This window comes from Papaver somniferum, chromosome 6 (assembly GCF_003573695.1).
Source record: "Papaver somniferum cultivar HN1 chromosome 6, ASM357369v1, whole genome shotgun sequence".
NCBI classification, from domain to species: Eukaryota; Viridiplantae; Streptophyta; class Magnoliopsida; order Ranunculales; family Papaveraceae; genus Papaver; species Papaver somniferum.
Genome location: NC_039363.1, coordinates 20722332 through 20745337, shown reverse-complemented (window position 1 = coordinate 20745337; position 23006 = coordinate 20722332). Strand labels below are relative to the sequence as shown.

Genomic DNA, 23006 nt, shown 5'->3' with positions numbered 1-23006 from the left:
TATTCTGTCTGTCTTTCTCTATGTTTTAAGGAAGTGTTTGTTTTGGTTGTATGTGGTGACTCGGGGTTGAATCGGTTGTCAGACGAGCGTTTAATTTATTTGGCTCATTTGTTCTGGTCCAACTACATAACGTACATGTACGTACACCCCAGCCAGAGTATTTACTTTGATTTTTGCCTAATTTAGAAATCGGAAAATGAGTCATTTGTCCAAATATTTTTAAATCACGGTTCAAGTGGACGAGTAAAAAATAGTTCGGGTAAAATGGATAACCAAAAAATAGTAAGGATGAAACTGGATTCGTCCTAGCTTAAATTTAAAATATAGTAAATATGAAACTGGATACATCCTGATGTAAGTTAAAAATAAGAAAAAGTATTTGAAAATGGGAACGATGAAACTGGTTACTATCCTGACCATTTTTAAAATTTTGGCATTTAAACAGTATCTAAATCTAAATGTTCTTTTTACCCAGAAATTGTTGATTTTGATCTTTTTAACCAATTTTGTGTTTAGAAATTTAGATACTTCATTCATACAACATTTTACAATTTATTTAGAATAATTATCCGAATAATTATTTGCATAAAATTGTTACCGGGTTAAACTGGATTCTTGATCTAGATAGCGATGATGTTGTGCCTAATGTTGTCTCTAATATGATTATCGATAAAATATTAACAAATGACAAGAGTTTGATAAAATTTCAGACATCATATGAGAAATTTCTTTGAAATGTGAGTTATAACTACGTTCAAAAGACGACGTTAGCGTGGAACTAAAATTTCTTTGTGCCAGGCAGACGTCCAAAAAAAAAAAAAATCTTTTTAGTTTTTGAGGTAAGAAATGGAATCGGTAAGAGTCATATAGAACTGAGTCAGGGAAATACAAACACTGGATTAAATAAATCCAGAAGATTATTAGTAAATCTGCCTGTTAGATTTACTGCGCCAGTTAATAAATTAAGGAATCCAAAAAGAATTACTACTACTCATTTTTCAACGTACAAGGTGCATTAAAATAATTATTTCGAGCCGGCAAAAGCGAAGTAGTACTATTTACTTTTGTATTTATAATAATTAATTAATTGATGTGTCGATTGTCAATTAACCCATGACCATGGTGTTATAGTACTAGTTTAGCTGGCTCTCTAATGGATGTGGACGCATATTAAATTTGCTGTCCTTTGACAAATTAAAAAACCATTAAAAGTTGCAGGATTCATGACTACTGTTCGTCAAAGACAACCGGCATTCCCAGGTTTTAATGGTTGTTTGGATCTTTCCGTTTGGAAGTTGTTAATTCATTTAAGTTTCAAGGTTTAACTTTTTCTTTTTCTGTGGTTAGTCTTGAAGAGTTAACTTGTACTGTTGTTTAGGAATTACTTTTATGGTGTTCACGACGGTGTTTTGTGACGGTGGCAACTCCTATATCGCCACGTGGATACTTAATTACTCCGGTGTGCCACCATCAGCACGGCAGCACCACAAGAAACTAGACCTAAGTTGTTGCTGTTGTTATTTATTTTTGCTCACAATTTTCCTCTTTTCCTATTGTTTGACAATGGGATAATTAATTAGTCAGAAAAAGGAATGTCAAAGAACAAACCTGCAAATGGAAACCACAGGCAGCGACATGGTAAACTTCATCCAACAAATTAAGAAAGAGTACCCGAATGCCGAGAAGAAATCAACTCTCATCTAAATTTTTTCTTGGTACATGTCATGTCAGAGTTCAACTCTATTTTATATGTTTGCCACCACTTGAAATGAAGGGAGAGGTTGCCGCAACGGGGGTAAGGGGATTATAGTTGCATATACTCCCACAACCCACTATATTATGATCTAATCACATACCGCCAAGTATTATGGTCTTCGATTTTCCTTCTCTATCCCATAAATGTAGTGAAATTTCTCAAAATTCATCTATTATGATCTCTCATATCCCTTAAAACAAGGGATATCTCTTCCTTATGTTTGAAAGTGAATCAGATTTGATCCACCTTGTAGAGAAGGGAAATGGTACAAATACTTAATTTCCGTTTAAAAACCTATTTTCAGTGTGAGTTTTAGCGCATACCGAGTATCCGCTTGAGAATTTTTTGTTTTGCTCTTGTTTTTCACTTTTAACTCTTTTATTTCTAGTAAAACTCTTTATTTCCTATTATACTCTTTTATCTTCAAATTTTTTTAACCCGTAAATAATAATTATTTTAAACCCGTGGAAATAAAATTTGGGTACAAAAGGAAACCGAGTTTTCGTGCAGTGTAGGGAGGGATGAAAACAGACCATAGCGAGGCTGCCTTGTGACCTATATCCCTTCCCCATATTTAAGGGTGAAAAGACGAGAGTACCCAAATATACCTCAATCTAAAACTTTTCCACCTGTAAGTTCTTTCTCTGAAAATGATTTTCTATGGACTGAGTCGAGACAATACAACTAATCGGTTCACACTTCGTGTGATCGTCTATGGATACGAGATCGAGACAATACGACATATCTTGTGTGATTGACTATGGATACAATATCGATACAATACAACAACGAAGTATGTTTACTTGATAACAGGTTAGGGCCAAACACAATAGGATTGCTATCAAGTAAATAGGAATTAACGTTTGTGTATTTTACTTCTTATTACAATAAAAACAATTATAATTGCGGAAATAGAAAAGTAAAAAACACAGTAAGATTTTGTTAATGAGGAAACCGCAAATGCAGAAAAACCCCGGGACCTTGTCCAAAATTGAATACTCTCGGGATTAAGTCGTTATACAAAATCTAAACCAACTTCGTATAGTCGAGACCAAGCAACTGAACCTATAGTTCACCTAGTTCCGTCTGTATCCCTGCGCCTCCAACTTGCAATAAGTCACGCACTTGGAACAATTCCTTTGATTCGTATTCCAAACAGTAAAGGAACAACAAATCTGTTCAGTAACAACTCTTTTCAAACAAGTGATATGAGTTTGACAAAAGGCTCTTCCGTTTATCCCAATAAACTCCTTTGTCAGGTCCTTAGATCTATCTTTTCAACAACTACCAAAGTAATTGTTAAGACTATGCAATCAATACTTTGAATCACAAAGAATTGTATTGATGCCGATCTACTCAACTAATCAATCAAATCTATCACAAAGATAAACCGATTATAGTTGGATCCCCAGCCGATCAATTTTTGTGCACACCAAAGATTATGAACCCAAATCAGAAATCTTCTTCGTCTTAAAATTTTCTTAGATCTTCAATAAACACCTGCACACAATCAATTTGAATCTCTTGTAATCAATCACACACATAACATAGTCTGTTAACAATGGATTATCACAAGACGTCTTTAAATCTACAAACAGTCTAAAGATCCCCGTCGAAACTTTGACCAGTTTGAGTGAATCCTATGTCAGAAGAGAAGATTCTCAAGCATAAACAAACTTGGTGCAATCAAAGTTCAACAACCGTTAGTCAATCAAATTAACTGAAAACTAATAATAAATTGCAATTATCTAGTTTCCCACCAACGGTACTCGTAGCTTCCCAATCCCAAAGAAGTATTTAAAACGAGCGATCCTAAGAGATTTCGCCTAATTAGGGTACTTTCCTCTCCGAATAGACGGCTCCATCAGTAACAACATAACAAGGTAGTTTTACTGGATCTGGGGATTAGTTTGCTTGAAATGCAAACTTCAATATTTATAGAACAACGAAGTTTGGACACCAAGGAATTTCCAAAACCGAATGTTCTCAAAGATATGCAATAAGGGCAAAAACAGTTTTCATAATTCCTGGAAATGCTCTGTCCAAATATTGACCGAAATCTCAGTAGAAAATCTCCAAGTAGTAAATGCATATTACTAATTTTTATTTTCTAAAGATATGCATTTTAATTGCTGGAAATTAAAAGCATATAAAACTAAAAACCTTAATTAAAAGATTCTCAATTTATTTCGATCCGGGATTCTCCTTTAGCTATTAAAGAATATCTTTGAACAATAAAAGGTAAGAATTATTGCACGTGTTCAAAGTATGTCGACATCTTTACTTTGTAAATCCTTTTTCATATTTACAATCTTGGAACCGATTTGCCTCACTTCCAAACAAGTTTAGAATTGGTTCATCTGACTTCCAAGAACTATGTGATTGATTATCCTATCAAATCACAAATCATGGGTTTCATGGTTCTAACAAAACAAGCTTCGGTTCTACCTCCATGTGGGTACTAGAATTAGTCACGCTAGTTACCATAACTTGGTTGACTAGGTATTAGGATCGGTTCCCACATATATATGGTATCTAACTTGTATTTGGTGCACATGTTCATAGGATAGGTTCCCCAATAACTAAAAACTTGTTGCACCTCTTACAAGGATCGATTCCCCTTTTGTGATCGGTTGCACCTCTTACTAGGATTGGTTCCCCAATCTCTAGAGTTGGTCATACCAATTACAGTAAATCGATCATACCATCTCAGGTGAATACTTAAGATCGGTTTCACCAATAAAAGTCATACCAATACAAAAGTCAGGCCTTGTGAATAGTTTTACCAAGATACATAAACAAGTTATGAGCGATTATACTAAACACACATATTGGTAATCCAAAGATTTGCAATGAATAACAATACCAATAAGCCTAGCAATTTGCCTTTCGATTCACAAAACAAGTTCATGAATTTACTTCCTTTAAACGAATGTAAAACATTGTTTCCTAGGACGAAATCTTCACCCATACCCATACATAATCACAATAGCACTCATATGATTATGTCGATGTCTTATATACGAAGTTCAAAAGATAAACGTTATACTTCATATTGTAATTCCTTAATATTATGTCTAACTAGAGTATAATCATTCACAGCTTCGCAGTTATGTTTTCAATATGCACGACTTGAAAGATACGTTAGGAATGAAACAGTTCAAGTCAAATATTACTAATATCAAGTGGAAGGATGATGTCGTCGTTGTAGCTCCTTACTTCTTCAGATTCTTCAAGTCTTCACATAATACTTGTAAGTCTCATATCCTAGTAACTTTCTAGCTAATCTATACGAAGTTGACTCTAGTAAACAATCAAGCGACTGCTTAAATGAGTTTTGATTCACTAAAATATGACAACCAAACTTGACATAGGAACGCTTGGTGGGTTCAACCGAGCTATGCTCTAACAAAGGCATAGGGAAGGGACAACCCCTACCATAGTGTTTGGCCTAAACTAGATGCAAGACAAGGAAACTACATTATTCTTTTCCTTTTTTTCCCCTGAAAATAGGCATGTCTCATTTATATTGATAACACTTCGATTCTAGATCGAGATTCATTATAGGACTGACCAGTGTATTTATAACAGTTACAACAAATTTAAGCAGGCAACAAACATACTCAAGTCGCTTAACATGATACTTACAGGATTCAAACCAAAGATGAATCTTATCCATTTCATACAGATTTCTAACAAATAGAACAAGTTAAATGGCGTAGTTTTAATTCCTAACTATAAAACGAATCTACAAACAGCAGAGATGTTGGATACAAAGATCCAACCGTTACTCAAGGGTTTTTCTTCTAAAACATGGGAAAACAAATGACATGAGTAAAACATGATCCATATATCTAACCATTTATCAAGAGTTTTTTCAAAGTACCAATAGCAATAACTTGAATTAGTCATCTTGGAACGTATATGTCAGAATCGGACTGGATCTTCATGGGAATCAGTCTTCTGTAAAGATTTGTTGTTGGTGTCTTTGGAGTCATTGTAGTTGCTGCTCGTGTCTTTAGAGAATTTGTTGCTTCTGTTGGTGTTTTGGCTCTCTTGGTGATGTTGTTGGATATGTTTAACTTCATCAAAAGGTACAGACCAGATGAAAACCGAAAATACAAATATAAAAACTGAATTAGAAACCTAGCCTGTTGCTGAAATCAAAAGAAATGGAAAGATAAATCTACCCTAAAATATAAATCAGTAAAGGAAAAGGGAAAATAATATAAAAAAATACTTAAATTCAAATCCAAATCAAACGGAATACTTAGCAAATAGATAAATCAAAAGAAATGGAAAGATAAATCTAAATCAAAAGAAACGGAATACTTAAATTAAAAAAAATACTTAAATTCAAATCCAAATCAAAAGAAATGGAAAGATAAATCTACCTAAATAGATACCTTGGATATGCATGCGTGTTATTGAGATTGGGAAGCTTATAATTGAAATAAATTGAAATTGATAACTTGAAATGGATAAATAATCAACCAAATTGGTTGTTTCTACTCTTTGAATAAAGGAATAACCTAAAAATGGAGATTCTTCTCTAATAACTTATACTTTCTCCCCAATATCGATTGGAAACTAAAAGATACTAAAAGGCATCTACTTGAGTCTCTAGAATTATATGATCTAATTACCCCTAGAGACAATAATTAGGATTGAAATAAGAGAATCTATCATTCTTTACAAATTGTTCTAAAACATAACTAAACTCCTTCCCTAACCTCATCTCTTCTAATTTAACTAACACCAAGGGCATATTCAGAATGTTTCAAATATGGAATATAAATGGAGCTTGAATTTCGATATGGGACATCCATAATACATCATACTCCTCTTCTTTTGAACAAATTCATCTCGAATTCTTCATAGCATATTCTCCTTTTGTGCTTGAACTTCTTCTTCGCTTGTATACAATTCTACCTCTATACCTTCCATTGTAGTTACTAACCAAATGTAGCATTTTGTGGTCATAGTTAAGAGGATCCCCAAGTAGTAAACAAACACCAAGTAATTATCTCAATGTTGCACGGTACATTAGAGCCATTAAACTCGTCATCAATGAACACCCAAATTGGATCAATATATATTGATTCCCTATTTTGTTGTAGCTTGAGCGAAAACTTATTTATGGTAATCGTATGTTCACCTATTTGAAATTGTTCTCTAGATATCCATGATATAGTATCTTCCAATTCAATATTATATAATGATTCACCAAAGTCTTCTATTTTACCATAATTGATTACCTTACCAAATGTTGGACACAATGGTTTGTGTTCTTCTTTATTTTGACTTCTTATATGATAATGTTTGCTCCATGATAGTGATTTAATCAAAGATTTGATCTACATTCATGCTCTCTTGATATACTGGAAGATCACCTTCTAAATAATTTTTTCTACAACTCAAATAACTATCAGATTTTGGTGGTAACATTTCATCAAACACCTTGTTAGCAACTTCACTCTCTCCATAGTTTAAAGAGAAATCAAATCTTGGTAGTGGCATTTCATCAAACACCTTGCCGGTAACTTTGTTGATTCTCATACCAATCAAATAAAATTGATCTCTTTAGTTCCATCACCTCCTTACTTGGTTATGGAGACTTTTAAGTTTCTAATAATATTCTTCACAAATTTCTCTAATTCTTTGATACATATTATCAAAAATGCACAATATTCATTAACACATCATTTGAATGAATCCTACCCAAACTAAATTTTTTTTTTGAAACCATAGTGAAATCAACATAAGATTGAAAAACCCAAATATGAAAACACTATCAAAGAACATAATAATTAACCCTGAAATACTTGTGTTTGTGGGTGAAAACTGTTTCTGCTGATTTTGGGAATTTTGGGTGTGTGAATGAGAAACAAATCTAAACCCAAAATAATGTACTGCACGGGAGTACTTTTGATTCGAGAGACCAATCTGTACAAAACTGGCCTAAACCAAGAAATGGACGTTCCAGGCTTGCTTCGGTCACAAATTGAAGGAGAAGGGTTGGTCTTAGGGAGGGAAGCGAAGAAAGTGTTGAGACCAGAATCGTTGATTCTGAAGGTGTGGTTGTTTACGACTTGTATCAGAAAGTAGAACTGGCTAGATGACTGAAAAGCTATCAGGTGATTTCTGGATGTTGTATTGTTCTCCTGAACCAAACTTGTTGTTTGGTGAAAATAGGTGAAGCCTATTTATACAAGTTATATTGAAACATACCCTGTCTCATAGGAAGTAGAAACAATTGAGTGGTGGAAGAATAGGGTACCGTGTAACCGTCAGACATATTGCTTCCATGATGAAGGAAGTGAATTCGTGTAACTGTCAGACATTATGCCTCCATGATGAAGGAAGTGAATGCATTACACCGTTACTTTTCACCGCCACTAATTGTCCCGCTTCATGACACTTTCTTGTAACGGGCGCATTTGCACGCCGCACGCTGTAAACCGCCAGACCAATACCCTGATGAACATCCCCCAATTTGTGACATGTTTGATGTCTCGAGTGTTTTCGTGAAAAACATGTAGCACCTTGCTACGTGTGGCAAGTCAAAGTCAAGGGACTTACCGCAGGAAAATGACATGTGATGCTATTAGGCTCGTTTTGGCTGGTCGCCTAAAACTTGCCACAGGCCTGTCAGTTCGGTAGAGAACTCGGACGGCCGAGATTGCATCATATGAGGAAGGGTGGCCGTTGATTAGGGATACCTTCTGTTGGCGCCTGATAATGGCACAGTGATGATTTGATGTACGACAGTGGCAATGTGACACGACTGGCATGGCTCGCGCATGCCAGTGGCACGGTGGTGCAAGTGGCGCCTGGCGTAGCCATGGCCATTAGATCTAGGCAGATGGTCGCCTGAAACTTTCCACAAGTCTGTCAGTTCGGTGGCAAACTTGAATGGTTGAGATTGCATCTCATGAGGAAGGATGGCCATTGATTATGGCCATATCTTGTTGTATAAAAAAGTGGCACCATTGGCATAGCGATGCCTGGCATAGTCGTGGCATAGCGGCATGCTAGTGGCGTATCCGTGGCATAGCGGCATGCTAGTGGCGTAGCCGTGGCATAGCGGCATGCTAGTGGCGTAGCCGTGGCATAGCGGCATGCTAGTGGCGTAGCCGTGGCATAGCGGCATGCCAGCGAAGTTTTCGTGGCATAGCGGCATGCTAGTGGCGTTGCAGTGGCATATCGGCATGCTAGTGGCGTTGTAGCATGGCCAAAGCTAATATTTAGCTCAGTGGCCAAAGTTAGGGCTTGGCGGCATGGACAACGCTAGGGTTTGGCGTCGTGGCTAAAGGTTAGGGTTTGGTGGCATGGATGGCATAGTTAGCACATGCCAGTGGCACGAAGTAGCGTATGGCGTAGCCATGGCTGCTAGACTTTGGCACCTCGGTGTTGGAGCCGCATGTGGCGTGGCAATATTGTCCCTATTTCCACATCAATCCCAACGTTCTGGGAAACGTTATTTGTCTTTGATTGGCGTAGCAACTTTTCCCAAATTAAAGTTTGACATGTCGAAACCCTAATTAGTGCGTGTGGCATGCGGCCGCGGCATGAAGATACTTTTGTGCAAATGGAGCCATAGCTATGCCAAAGGAGTTATGGCAAGTCCATAGTGTGGAAACGGCCACAAGAGTAGGGATTGTCGTAGGTGTCTATGATATGGCGCCAACCCTAGGGCTTCCTGGGTCCCACACGGCTCGTGGCATGTTGTGGGATCGAAGTGGCACAATTTGTGTCACGGCTGGAAATTAGGGCTTTGATTAATGCATAGGCGTGCTTTTGACCGGAAAACCCTAATCTTAAGCTTTTCATGTCGTTGGCCACGAACAGGAGGTTGGTTAGCACATAGGGCGCTTTTTATGGCATGTTGCCACGAAGTGGCATGTTTGGCATGTTACTGCGAGAGTGGCATGTTTGCATGCCGATCAATATTTTGTTGTGGCAGGGCGTGTTTCGCTTGCCATTTAGTATGGTGGCGCGGCAGGGTGCCTTTGGCTTTTAACGTATGGTGGCAAGTTTAGAGCGACTTGATTGGCCAAGAAAAGGGGCCGGCCAAACATAAGGCCGGCCACACCTCTAGTGCTTGTGGCGCATTTAAAGTGACCCTATTGGTGGGTAGGAATAAGAGGGTCCGGCCAAGCATGGGCACGGATACACTTCTGGTGTGAGTGTGGTGGCTTTAGAGCAACCTAATTGGTCGACAGGAGATGGGTCCGGAAAGTATGGGCCCAGCCAAAAATTATGTGCGTGTGGCGAGTTTAAAGTGACCAGATTGGTCGAGGAAAATAGGGACGGTTTTAGGATGGGGCGTGGCCAATGGCAAGTGGCTCCAAGGCATGGCCTCGCCTCCCTTTGCTGCTGCGGCTCCCTATTTTCTGGGCAAGGTTTTGCACCTACTAATCCATGGCGGATTAATCACCTAGTTTTCCTAGGCTTACTTTTGACAAGCAAGGTATGGTATATTGTTCAAGGCACAAAAGTAATTGATTGAATCCTATGTGTTGACACATAGTTCTTTAAGTTCATTGTCAGAGAGCAGCATGCTTTATGATCGAATACTTTATGCAAAGACCTTATCCTTGATATTTGGAAATGTGTGCTACTCTGTTGCGAGTGAACACAAATTGTCATGCCATATCAACATTAAGGGTTTAGGCGGAGAACACAGCATAGAAAGCATTCAAAGAAACTTATATAAAGCGAATATAGGCAAGGCGCCGAAATTTACAGAAAGTCTGGGATGGTTGCTACATCCACCGGTCTGGATAAATTTCATGTAAGTATATTGAAAGGCTCAATAAATATGCCAGTGGATAGATTAACACGCATGGATCTGTTTCCTTATAGAGTGACGTCACATCAGATGTAAGGTTTTACAATTTTAACCCTAAGTTAAAAACCACCATCAACATTAAGTCTCCTGCTTAGCACGTAACAGTGGCATTGTTGCGGGGTAAGCATGAGATGGTGACAGACAAGAGTAAAATCGAAAGGGAAAGACGTGAAGAGATTGCCAGGGAAATTCGACTAACTTTTGGTAGAAGGCATGAGGAATCTGTGATCCTTGTGGCTTGGAATGGTGAAGTGGCGCTGCTTTGAACGGCGAATATGGTGCTTCAATCTTGGACGTACGGAGATGGCGCTACGGAATGGCGGATAGCGCGACTATCTTGGCGATGTCCGTGGAATGGTGGATACAACACTTTGAACTTTGGATACCAAACAGTGAGGTTGGAGCCGGCATTTTTTGTAGAATGGGCAGAGATAGTGCGGCTTTGATCACGGAGTGCTGGAGTCATGGCGTTGCTTGCTAGGCTGTGGAGCAGGCGGAGATGGCGCTGCTTGTCTGGTGGAGCGCGCAGAGATTGTGCTGCTTTGAGCGGTGAAGAAGGCGCTCTTTTGGCTAAGTCATAGAATGGCAGGGAGAGCGTCTGGCTGGCATTGCGGGTCTGGTTTCCTTCTTCTGTGCATGACCCGAAAGAAGGAAATTTCTTCTACTCAAACTTCAAAATACAATGTATATAAAAGGCGTTGTCCACCCTTTTATTTTCGTGTCATTGGATTTATCTCTGTAGCGGAAAGTAGTCCAGGTGAGCCAATTATTCTTTCTTTCATATAGAGCATCATAGAATTTCACCCATCCTCTTCACATGTATCGTCTCGTGTCTTTTCTTATAGTTCTCCATTTTGTGTTCTTCATCATGTAGGTTGCCAATGCAGACATAATGTAAATTTTTTTTGTAGTACGCAATGGGATCTTCCGGTGATGATCATACCTCTAACTCTTCGGATTTTTTTTTGAAATCGACGAACCCAGGTTTTCTTCACATGAGGAATATTAAACCAAATCAACCCTTTGTTCCATGCAGCCAGCCAGATTATACAAGGCATGTCTCTTATCCATTTATGCATCGTGTGGGTGCGTGCTCAGACTTTCATGGATTTGATGGACATGGAGGAGAAGTGGAAACATGATGAAGCATCCCAGCAAGTCGGTAAATATCAACGTGACGAAGCTTCTCCACATATCAATATCAAGGCTGAGCGGACTGAGCCCGAGAAACTTCTGGGCGGGAGCCAGTTTGATTACCATGTCCGTAATAGTATCGTAATCCTTGATTCTGACGTGAACGAATTGGAGCATCCTCAAGAGGTTGTTGGAAAAGTTCCGGAGGAAAATGTTGACACGGCTTGCGAGACTGAGGCAGCTTCCGGAGTGGGTGATGTCCCTGTTGCTGGGGAAGTGATGTAGTTTTTTAAGTGGTAAATAAAGTTCGTTCAACTCGGACTTGTATTGGCTATTGTAATACCAGTTCGACATTCTACTGCAGGGGTGTGAGTTGTCACACAAAATAAAACCCACTGACAGGGGATTCGTGGGTGGATAGAGTCTTACCTCTCGTACCAGACGGGCGATGAACCGTTGAAGTCGACTCAGGCCACCGACTCCAATGTCAGTGTACGAACCCGAGGGGCCGAGACAATATCGTAACTGCCGTCCTTCCCTGCAAACAGTTTATATTTAATTGTTAACCCTTCTCTAGGGTTTCAAAATAATAATAATGTCCAGTCCAAAAATAAAGTCAAAAATAAAAATGTCCAAAAAGGAAAAGAAAAATTACAAAAATAAAATTCTATTTACAGTTTCTAAAAATAAACAAAATAACTATATACAAAATCTTCTTCTTCACTCCTTTCAGATTCCTCTTTTCTTTCCTTCTTTGGCGATGCTTTCCTTTTATAGTACTTTTCTTTCCTTGTAGCTTCGCTCCAAATCTGAAAAGAATCGAAAAATACCAAAACGCGTAAAAAAGAACAAAAAAAATAATAAAAATAAACCTAAAACAAATCTAAATACAAATCCGCGTCAGCGGCGCCAAAAATTGATGTAGTTTTTTAAGTGGTAAATAAAGTTCGTTCAACTCGGACTTGTGTAGACTCAATTTCAGACTTAATAATAGAAAACAATAAAAATAAAGAAAATATATACACAAGGTTTGTCACAATGTCGAGAGATTACTGAGACTCAGGATTCCACCAAACCTCATACCATGTGGTTCAAAAATCAATTCTTAGACAATTATAGCTCTTGTTTATTGACTCTAATTCTTTGTCAGGGTAGATTTTAAAAAGATTAACTGTAAATCACTAGCATGATGCATCAAAAACGCTTAGACCAAGCATACATCATCATACGACTTCACAACTAATTAAGAAAAATCATAAAACGATTAAATTAATGCAAAAAGTCATAAAAAGAATTAAATATAATTACCACACGTATGAAATATGGCTTCCTCCGTCATCCCAGTGTTGGGGTTTAGCTCCTCATATTAATCATGATCTCAAAATATGTGTTTTTTGCTCAAAAGATGATTAAAAGAGTGAAAAGTAATAACACAAACAGTTTGCAACAGTGTATTGGTGTTGCAAAACAGCTGTTACAATGGAACTGTTACAAAAATACTGTTGCTTTGTCGCTGATTTTAAGACCCTAGAATAAGACTGCCCTGAACATCTTAATGTTCTTCAGCTGTTAAACAGTGACACTTTTCTGCGACTGTCTACCGAGGGTCAATGTTCTTCAGCTGTTCTTCTTCTTCAACAGCAGCAGCAGCAGAAACAGAGTTTGGTAAAGCTCTGATTTCTTCTTCTCTGGCTCTCCTTAGGTTCCCGAACTCTCGACACATATTCTATATGACCCAAGACATCTATTTATATCAAAAATACCGATTAAATCTCTCCCAAATCTTCCAAAATCTCTTTCCTTCTCTTCACGGCCAAGTTGCGACAATTTCTTGTTTTAGGATTTCTACGCGTTTCTGAGCTTTCATTTTTATTCTAAACTCTTCCTTAGATAGATACAAATCTTTGGGAAGGTTTACAGTGTTTTAATCACTCTAAAATTCCCTAAAACAGGTCACACAGGTGACTTTCCATATTTTCTTGTTGTGAGAAAAATCCGTCGTTTGAGCCCAATCTAATCGATTTAAACACCCATATCAGATTCCTAGACCCATAAGGAGTCTATCATATGAAAATCAGAGGTTTAATCGACCTCAAACTCCTCCAAATCACGATTGCTAAAACTGCTCTTTAACTACACTTTTTTCCCGCCAAAACCTGATTTTTGAATGTTGAAGATGGTTGCCCCTTATCCAGAGTAGGGGTGCGATTAACAGATGCCTGGAAATGGAATGCCCTTAGTAATTATGTTACCCCTTATCCAAAGGTCTGAATAGCAAATGTCCTCCCATGAACGCAAAAAACACTTTTCGAGCCAATTTCGCCGCAAAATCTTATTTTTCCAAAAACACCTACAAAGACATAAAAAGCCAAAATAAATACAAAATCGAGCACTAACAATATATACAATTGAGATTATATCAGACACAAAAATGTGTCTATCAGGAAGTTGGAGCGATTACTGAGGATATTGTCAAGGCAGATGGGGAGGTGGTGGAAGCATATGTTGGAGCTGTTGGAGAAGCTGTGGGGACATATGCTGGAACTGCTGTCGAGACGGATTCCGGATGGGATGTTGAAGCTGCTGCTGAAATGACTTCTGGATGGAATGCTGAAACTGAAACGGCTTCTGGATATGATGCTGAAACTGAAACGGCTTCTGGATGGGATGTTGAAGTTGCTGCTGAGATAGCTTCTGGATGGAATGTTTGCTGTCGGAGACGGTGCTGGGGAAAGTGCTTGAAAAAGCTCTGATGGAGGCGTCATTGACCAAGGTGTTTGTCATTGACAACTAGTTTCCCATTTTGCGATTTCCTTCCGTAGAGAAAAACAATCTTTTCGTAGCTTGTAGACATTTTTTTTTTTGATACTTCAGTTTTTTTTTTTTTGTGTGACTGAATCCATGTCTCACCGAGTAACATTCCTTCGTTTATGCTTCTTTGATAATTCCACATCTTTGATTGAATGAATAAAATCTCTCGGAAGAACCCTAAAACCCCTTTTACAAAGAACCATTTCTTTCATCCCCATAACAGTCCATCGGAAAGAGAGCCAAAATATAATAATGCTAATAGGCGTGTTATCTTCTTCTCATTTAGATACTTTCATAGCAACGCCTCACATGTTGTTGGCAATAGTAACTCAAAACGTGGGAAAACAATAACAACAATTAAGGATTTGACCAACCTTTTATTGGATTTTCCCTTGGAAATTATCCAGGGCTTATGTGGCATGCCACCTGAGTGTGTAAAAGTGTGAGCTGCCAAAAGCTGGATAACACGTCATGAGAGAAATAGAGAAAAAACCGTCAGGTGAAAGCCGTGGCTGGAGATTCTTGAAGGAAAGTGTCTGCGTCGTTGCTTGATGATCTTCTTTCTTGCATTATTCTTTTCTTCAGTATTTTTTGAATAAGACATTTTTGTGGGGGTTTGATTTCTCTGGTTTTCAATCGATGGGTAATGACTCTGTGAGAGTTTGGGTTTACTTGGTATTTTTCCTTTAAGATGGTTCTAAGGAAAGAAGTTCTTTAATTGAAATTGAAAACTCTAATCATGAATGCAAGCAGTGCAATCATTTTAGAGAAGTTACAAACAATGCATAAAAGGGGAAATTGCTGAAGGAAATACTGAAAGGGGAACACTGGAGGAGAAGGTAGCACAGCGTTTTAGGTATTGAAGGACTTGAGCCATCGCGAGTGAATCGTCACACCTTCCAATTTTTCGGCATTAATGAGTTTGCAGTAACCAACCAAGATAACATCTGCCACCAGATATGGATCGTCTTCCTCTTTTTTAGGCGAATCAGGTTGAACGGCTATCTTCACTGTTACATCTCCAACTTGAAACGAGGTCGTCTTGACTACCATATCTCCAATTTGAAACGGTTTTGGGCATTGTGCAACCACTTGATTTTTGAACTCGAAAGTGAATCATTTAAGCAATAGGTTTACCTATCAAAAAAAAGATGTAAGTATTGATTAAGGGGGAGAAATATATCACCATAGTATTACTTCGGAGTTGAGATACAATTGAACTTTGGAGAAAAGATAATAATACTATGTTTCTGTATAACAACGATTGAGAATATTTGTTTTTCAAAGAGTTGTTATCGCTATGGAATCGGTTCTTCAACAACAACGATGCTGAGTTAAACACGTTCAAAATCATTGATACTTTAAACGACGAAGAGTTCAAGAAGAGTTGGAGAAACCAAGGAAATCAAGAAGACATGGTGGATCGAGAAGTTTTTTCAAAACTTTATTTTTGTTATCCATATATATTAAATAGTTTTATTACTAAAATTTACAAAGGGGGAGATTGTTAGAGCATTTATCGGTCGAAATCACAAGTGTTGCTATATCAAGCTTGCTGTCAAATTTAGTTTTCAAAACTATATCTTGATTTCTAGTCTACAATTAGTTAAGTCCCGGTCTAGGATAGTGGAGTTGAGAAACGGACCATTCATCGTTTGCGTTCTACCGTTTGAAGGAGAAAATCAAACGAAGCTTTTGGAGAACTTCATCAACAAAAGGTAAGTGAAGGCTGAACCACCTATTTCTCAAGTTATGTTCACTTTTCCATCTTTGAGACGATTGTCGCATAACTAATTAGACTAGCTTGCACAAACAAGAATTTCGAGTCGAGAACTAATTATTTAGTTTACGAATTTCTAGAAATATAATGAGTAAGCATAATGGACATTTGTTCATACTTGCTCAAATTCGGTGGAGAACAATTTATTGTGCGGAACCAAATTATGATTCAATTTATCATTAGAAAATATCCTGGAACAATGATATATGTCATTGATATTATTCAGGAATGTTTGGAATCGATTTAGAGAAATATAGAACTACTATATTCGGAATACAATACAGTGTTATCAGTCCTACAAACTGAGAAAACTGTTATATGTCTGAAGCCGCATTACATGTATTCGTACACGTAGCGGAGTAGCTATATATTAACTTTCAGATTTGTATGATATGCATATTTGTATGTACATCGTGGGAAAATCTTTTTGTTTCATGATCCGGATAGGTATGTATATTCGTATACAAACCATTGTGGAACAGTAGTAAGGGAACCAGGTTAAATAATCAAACCAGCATGCGAGCCAAAACAGTTCTATGTTCTAGAACCAGTTTAGTACCCAAACCGATACGCAAGCTGAATGTTCTGTGAACTCCGGAACCGGCAAAGTTCCAAAGTTTGCAAACCGGTACGTGAACCAAAAAAGTTTTATAGACTCTGGAATTTTGAGTTAGTTCAAAGTTTGCAAACCGGTACGTGAACTGAAAAGTTCTGTAGTGTCCAGAACTTGGTAATTGCATAAGTTTGCAAACCGGTTTATGAACTGAGAAGTTTTGTAGACTCTGGAACTCAGTTATTGCATATAAGTTTGCAAACCGGTACGCATACTGTACTCAGCCGACTCACGAACGGTTCAAGTAATTGTATTTTGTATATTTAAAAACTATGTTGATTATGATTCAACTGCGATTAAATTATTTTCTCGAAGTAATTTGATCGATTCTCTAACAACTGTTGGACCTAGATACTGTGATTGATCAATGCACAACCTATGATATTTCAATTATAAAGATAAACAATATAATGCAGAAAAATAAATAACACATATACCAGAAATTTTATTAACGAGGAAACCGCAAATGCAGAAAATTCCCGGAACCTAGTCCAGATTGAATACCAAATTGTATTAAGTCGTTACATACACTAGCCTACGACCAATTAACTTCGGTCTGAATGTATTTGAGCCCGAACTCAGTCTCCCACTGATTCAGGTACAATCGCGCTCCTTACACCTCTTGAATCCAGCAGGACTCTGAGCAATTGATTCCATTAGACGGTCTCACACCAACTAAGAGTTTATTCAACTCAATTGAAGACTTTAAACCAAATCTTCCTCTCATTGATAAAGCCTATGATTGATTTCCTTATTTACGATCTAAACAGATGATCAGATCAAACGATATATCCAGGTGATGAAAATCGATAGCAACTTAGATAAAAGTCTGGCTACACTCAAAATACGGACTTATGTAACCTGAAGTATAGCCTAGATTATTATTCACCTCACAAGTATAAAACTTGAGGAATCAACAAAGTATGAGATGAAGATACTTTGTACTATCTATCTTGATTGATAGAGCAAGGCTCTACAAACAATCAAGATCAGGATGCTCAAGTTATCAAGATAAAAGATAACTGGACCTGGCTTCACAAATTTAGATACAACTAGGACACACCAAAAAGTAGTGTCAGGATCCAAAGATCCTAGTTGCCAAGAGTTCCCCCTTATATAAACTTCAAAGCTTAGATTGCTTTAGGTTTAAGCTAAGATAGCTTTGGAACCAATCAATCAATATTCACCGTTAGATGAAAACTTTGAATCTTATTCACATATACAAGATATACACTATGGTTAGGTAAACCGTAAACGAACCATGTATAAAGACTATGTTCAACATGGTTAGCTGAAACTAGCCGATTTGAACTACGGCAACTTCCAAATTTTTGACAAAGAACTTGAAAGGCCCAGCGTCCCATTCACATATCTTAATTACGCCCGGGTTGATAACTGGACCGAGTCCCCATGCCTGGACGGGCGGAGAAGTGACTGGGTGCAGAAAGGTTGTTTAACCAGACTTACTTGTGTTCGGAATCTGCGGATGAACGTCGACGGGCTTTCTCCAGGTAATTGAGTTACATTGGTAAGTTGTTGACACGACAACATGTAATCTTCAAAGTTGGACGGCTTGTTGGAAATTCTTCCGGGTATCGACACCGGTAAAGGGGATACTCCCAATTTCGCTTTGTTGCCATGTACTTATGAGCACCCCAGAATCATGTTGTAATTTGAGAGTTCTTTGAAAATGTGGAATTTTCCATGTGTTAGAGCGTCTCTCACCTTAATTTCAAGGTTGATGTAGCCATATGCGTCTATTGCTTCTCCTTCCAAGTTTTTGACCACAATTGGGGTGTGGGTAGCCTCCTGCTTTGAAATTCCCGCAGCTCTCAGAGTATTGATGGTAACGATATTGAAGTCAGAGGCAGCGTCAATAAATATGTTATCAAGCTCGGCGTCCCTCAGATAAACCGTGGTCAGTAGTCCCCAGTTGTATTTTCCAGCACTGCCTCCTGAGAGAGCTTGGGGTTCTGGAGTGGTTTCTTTAATAGGAAAAAGTCGCTTGCCCGACACAACGCAATTAAGGGATGTAAATATATCTTGACGCTACGCCTTGGATAAATAAAGGATCTCGCGCACATGTTCCATCATGAATTGCACGGTTTTGTGAGCAGAGTCCCCAGAGAGCATGCAACTCCTGACTGGAAGAGGATCTCTGTGAACTCCCTCATTACCCAGTTTAAGTTCCCCTATCTCCACCTTTTCTTTGAAAATACGCTTTAATCTATTGCAATCACTGGTCGGGTGATGGACAAACCTGTGGTAGCGGAAATACCTAGGGTTTGCCATTTCCTCTCAAGTTGGTGGGCGCCTGATAGGAGGCATTTTGATGGCATCATCTTGGATCCATGCTTCCAAGAGTTTAATTACTTCTTCCATTGGGAACGGGAAATTTAAGGCTTTTTCTCCGTCTTCTTGATGTTGCACGGGAGCCTTAGATGTGGCCTTTCGCGGTGGAGCCATCTGATGCGCTGGCACTGCGCGCTTCGATTGTTGTTCTATTACTGGAGCCTTCCTTTTCCCTCTTTCACTTATCACGCTCACGGAGGGGCCAGTGTTATATTGGTTGTTGATGAGACGTCTATTTCCTCGAGTTTCGTGTGCATCTTCAACCTTGGCTAGCCTGGTTCTTTCCAACAAGGCTGGTGCTGTTGTGACTGACCGTTTAGCAGCCTCATGAAGTTTGGAGAACGTATGGAATCGCAGATTCTCCAGTAAGGAACGGAAGATGGGAAATATTCCACTGATGCAAGAATCCACTAATTTTTGTTCGGTCACTTTGGGTTGTGACAATCCAGCGCTTGAATCCTGAATTTTTTGACATAATCATTTGGATGTTCATTGTTTCGTTGAAACTTCCTTCCCAAATATGAGAAAGTAATTTGCTCAGACACAAAGAAGTACCATGTCACCCCAGTTGGATATGTTGCTTGGTGCAATGTTGTTGTACCAGGTGTATGCTCTTCCGGTAAGTGACTTAGAAAACTCCCTCAAACGGAGAACATGGTTGTATTCGTGCTCGCCCAAGGATTCCAAAAATAGAGAGACATGTTCACGCGCATTACCGGGCCGTCATATAAGGAGAATTGAGGAGAATATTACCCTCTCAGAAGAGGAATTCTTTGTACTTCAGGATGATACGGGGGTTGATGCTGATGTATGTCTGCAGAATTGCTTTTGTCTCGGTTTCGAAAAAGTCTTTCAAAATATCTCGTGTGACAAAATTGGATGGTTGATTCCTCTCTGTTGGAGCCCCTGAATGAGTCTCTTCATCTACAAAGGTGCGCTTTGCTGAGGCATCGGCGCCAGGAGTATTAACGGTGTTCCTCATTGGCTCTGGTTGGCGTGATTCTTGTGGTAGCCTCCCTGATAGCGTCTTGGGAAAAAGAAACACCTCTTTTTGAGTCGAAGCCATAATCATGTGAGACCTAGCAAGAACTTCCTGTCTTTCCATCAAATCAACAATGGTAATATGAGATCGGCCCATTCTGGCTCCCCAGTCTCTCGTTCTGATGGTGGAGTAGCAGCGGCTCTGGTGACGGTTGGAGGTGTCACATTTGAAGAAACGTTGGGAGGGCGGTAGCGGCCCTGGCTCTGGTGACCGGAGGTGTAGCACCTGAAGGAACATTTTCCGCGGCAGTAGCTCTGGCTCTGGTGACCAAAGGTGTAACGCCTGAAGGAGCGTTCTCCGCACCGCTGGTGTCGAGAGGTGGCGTATTAACGCCACTAGAAGGAACGCTAATACCGAGAATAGTTTCAGCACTAGTGTTTTCATGGTTTTTTCACTAGTGGAAAATGGGGTTTCTATGACCCACATCAGAGACCCTCAATAATAGTAGTTGTACCGTTGATCAAAGATATCCGTCTCTGATATAATAAAAACACGGAGAAATTCCGAGATGACTAGTAGCCGTCTCTGAATAATTACTATTTTTCCCTAAAATTGCTGCCGATCCCGCGACCCATGGAAACCTATTTAGGTGTAATAATTTTTTATTATTTGATAGAGTGTATAAATACATGTTTCTCTTTCCCATTTCTCATCTCAGTTTATCTTTCTTCTTCTCTCTCTCTCGGTCTCCTCCTCATGCGATCTTATCCATCTTCTTCATCCTCACCACCAAATCGAGACTGAAAAAACCCTCAAAAGAAATCAATTAAATCGTTGCTCTTAAACATAGCCCCTTTCCCCGTCAGGAAGAAATCCATCTATTATTCTTGAAGCATCTTCTTCTTTTCATCTTTGCGGTTAAGGAGAAAACTGAAGCTAGAAAGATCGTGACGAGATGTTGAAATTGAAAGAAGAGGAGTTGGAGATTAAAGGGAAAGAACAGCTGAAACTTAAATTGAGTTGACGAAATTGCAGAAGTTGAAGGAATTTAATCCTACTGTGGTATAGCTTTCTTCATCTCTGGTTTTTAAATTTAGGGTTCATAAATTTTTGATAACGGGTTTCCATATCTTGATCTTGATTTGCTGAATCATAGTTTCTGATTAGGGGTTTTGACTTTTAGATAAAAAGTTTTCGTTTATTGATCATGAATTGTTGAAATAGAAGTTTTGATTTAGGGTTTGAGTTTTGAGTTTTGATCTTGATATTTGATTTCTTCTAGACTTAAGGTTTGGCTAATTGATAAATTCTGGATTAAGGGTTTCAATTTCTTGATCTTAGATTTCTGAATCTGGGTTTAATTTTGATTTGGGGATTTTTTTTTTGTAGGTGCGGAGTCTTCCACTGGTTCAATCTCTGAGAGAGAAAGAAGCAGAAGAACCCAGAGATGAAGAAACCATCATCATCTTATGTTTTATGGTGTAAAGGTCAATGGGCTGAGGTTAAAAAAGAGAACCCAGATGCAGAATTCAAAGAAGTTTCAAACATTTTAGGATCCAAATGGAAGAATGTAACTGAAGAAGATAAAAAACTATATGAAGAGGAAAAATCTGATAGAGAAGCTTACTTGCAGATTGTTGGCAAAGAAAAGCGCGAGAACGAGGCTATGAAGCTACTCGAAGAGGATCAGGAACAGAAAACTGCAATGGAATTGCTTGAACAGTACTTGCAGTTCAAGCAAAAAGGTGCAGCATAAGACAAGGATGGAAAGAAAAATAAGTAAGCAATGTGAACACTTGATTACGCATTTTGCGAGAATTTTCGATATCGAGTTGAACTGTTTTTAACTCTTGTTGTTTGTAAGATTTGTAGGAAGGAGCGGGATCAATTGAAGCCGAAAATGCCATTGACAACATTCATAAGCAGGGAGCTTTACTGATGCTTAAGAAGAATGAGAAAACTGAAAACATAATCAAGGTTTGTTTGTTCATCCATTCGACGAAATTTGTAAATTGTTGTGGAATTGGAGTCTAATGCAGTGTGTAATTGCAGAAAACGAAAGTGAACCAACAGAAGAAAAAGAAGCTTAAGGGTGAAACCATTGCAGTAGACCCTGATAAACCAAAGAGGCATGCTTCCTCATTCATTCTATTCAGGCAAAATTTCGTTTGTCGAACTTGCGAGTTTCGGCTTAGATGTTGTTATATGTGAATTGGGGTTTTGTAATGGTTTTGATTTTGGCAATGCAGCAAATAGGCAAGGAAGAACTTGATCCATGACAGGAAAGGCATCAGCAATGTGACTATCAATGCATTGATTTTTTGAAAATCTCATAGAAGTTTTACCCATGAGAAAGAAAGGTGACTGATCTTTCTAACTTGGACAATCCTAATTTACGCGTATAAGACAATTATGTTTTGCAAAATAATGTTGAAATGGATTCTTGTTTTTTCTCATTGTGTCGACTGTTTATTTGCTGCACAGTAACTAGACTGAAAATTGAGCTCATATTGGAGGTCAACTGTTTATTATATGTCAACCCAGTTTTTAGTTCAAACTGGAGGTCTTTAACCTCAGATTTACTAAAATATTTTAGTCATACACCAAATAAGTAATCTTGGTTAGTCTGCAGAAAAATTAGTGACAGGGGAAAAGCTAAGACTCATACCAAAATACTGATGTCACCATGTTCCAAGAATTGCAAATTACAGAGTTACTTTCATT

General features: G+C 38.4%; 1 pseudogene; it reads left to right on the top strand.

Moving 5' to 3' along the window:
• The first annotated feature begins 11729 nt into the window (after positions 1-11729).
• LOC113290628 lies at positions 11730-22221 on the top strand (annotated as a pseudogene).
• Positions 22222-23006: the final 785 nt, after the last annotated feature.